Below are 1731 nucleotides of genomic sequence, written 5' to 3'. Positions count from 1 at the left end.
CATGGCTGCAGACACACCTGTGCACAGCTGGGCACACCTGGGCACACCTGGCCATGGCTGCAGACACAGCTGGGCACAGCTGAGAACAGCTGGGCACACCTGGCCATGGCTGCAGACACACCTGTGCACAGCTGGGCACACCTGGCCATGGCTGCAGACACACCTGGACACACCTGTGCACACCTGGGCACACCTGGCCATGGCTGCAGACACACCTGTGCACAGCTGGGCACACCTGGCCATGGCTGCAGACACACCTGTGCACAGCTGGGCACACCTGGTCATGGCTGCAGACACACCTGTGCACAGCTGGACACACCTGGCCATGGCTGCAGACACAGCTGGGCACAGCTGTGCACACCTGGCCATGGCTGCAGACGCCTGGGCACATCTGGATGGGGCTGTGTACACCCAGCTGTGGCTGCAGACATATCTGTGCACACCTGGATGGGGCTGGGCACACCTGGCCATGGCTGCAGACACACCTGGACACACCTGTGCACACCTGGCCATGGCTGCAGACACACCTGGATACACCTGTGCACACCTGGCCATGGCTGCAGACACAGCTGTGCACACCCAGCTATGGCTGCAGACACACCTGGGCACAGCTGGACACACCTGGCCACGGCTGCAGACACAGCTGGACACACCTGTGCACACCTGGTCATGGCTGCAGACACACCTGGACACACCTGGACACACCTGGCCATGGCTGCAGACACACCTGGACACACCTGTGCACACCTGGCCATGGCTGTGCACACCTGGACACACCTGGCCATGGCTGTGCACACCTGCACCAGCTGTCTGTGCTCATTCAGGGCTGTCCAAGTGCCCCAAGTAACCCCTGGGGCACTTTGGGATTTTTTTTAACCAAAATACTGTGAATTCCTCCCGGACCGAGGCCTGGGGGAGTGGGAGGAGCCGAGGTGGCCCCGCCCCTTCCCCATCAATAAAGTTTTATTTATTGAGCTCTGAGAGACCGGACTGGGAGAACTGGGATGGACTGGGAGGGCGGGGGCGGGGCATGGGGAAACCTCCTCGCACGCGATTGGCCCAGAGCGCCGCAGCCTCGTCCCCGCCCCTGCGGCACGGGCTCTGATTGGCCGCCGTTTCCCTCCAAAATAGCCGCTCGATGCTCATTGGACAGCGCGCGCAGGGGGACGCACGCTATTGGTTGGGCGCACTGCCCATCACGCTCCACCTCCCCCAACGCGGGTTGTGATTGGTCACCTCGTGTCCCGCCTCCGATTGATTCCCGCGCCTGTCATTCTAGCGACGCTCCGCCCCTCCCGCTGCCCGCGCTTCATTGGCTGTGCCAGCCGTCAATCAAACGTCTCCTCCAATCGCTGAGCGGCGGGGGTGGGAGGAGGAGCGCGCTGCAAGCTACTGGCCGTGGCCAACGTCACTCAGTGCTCGCCCCGCCGTTTCCGTGATTTCCGCTTCCCCGGCCAATGGCGGCGTCCCGCGGGGCTGCCCGGGGGCGGTGCGCGGCTCCATTGGCTGCGCACGCCGCAGTCCCGCCCACGCACGGCGGCGAATCCCAGCGCTTCCATTGGCCCGCCCGGCTGCCGATCACGCCAACACGCCTCAATCGCGGCGCGCCGGCGCCTTCTCTTCTCCTATTGGTCGCTGAGCGCTGCCTGCAGCCGCTGATTGGTCCAGAGTTCTGTCACTCAGGGCGCTCCGGCGCGGCGATTGGGCGCCTGGCGCCGGTGAGGGCGGGCG

The 1731-nt window shown here is 64.8% G+C and overlaps 1 long non-coding RNA gene across 10 annotated transcripts; it reads right to left on the bottom strand.

Moving 5' to 3' along the window:
• Positions 1-47: 47 nt before the first annotated feature.
• Positions 48-857, bottom strand: LOC107199590. Of its 10 annotated transcripts, none has more exons than XR_004495760.1 (4): positions 748-837; positions 464-537; positions 300-361; positions 48-267 (listed from the first exon to the last, which is right to left on the bottom strand). It is a non-coding gene; the product is annotated as an uncharacterized LOC107199590 (long non-coding RNA). The 10 variants fall into 10 exon arrangements; XR_004495754.1 differs by having other exon boundaries at positions 48-277; positions 320-361; XR_004495755.1 differs by lacking the exon at positions 464-537 and adding an exon at positions 706-737 and having other exon boundaries at positions 48-361; positions 768-857.
• Between the last annotated feature and the right edge of the window lie 874 nt (positions 858-1731).

Source organism: Parus major, unplaced genomic scaffold (assembly GCF_001522545.3).
Source record: "Parus major isolate Abel unplaced genomic scaffold, Parus_major1.1 Scaffold1210, whole genome shotgun sequence".
In the NCBI taxonomy this organism is placed as follows: domain Eukaryota; kingdom Metazoa; phylum Chordata; class Aves; order Passeriformes; family Paridae; genus Parus; species Parus major.
Note: the sequence above shows the minus strand (reverse complement) of the source record. Positions and strands in the feature narration are given on the sequence as shown.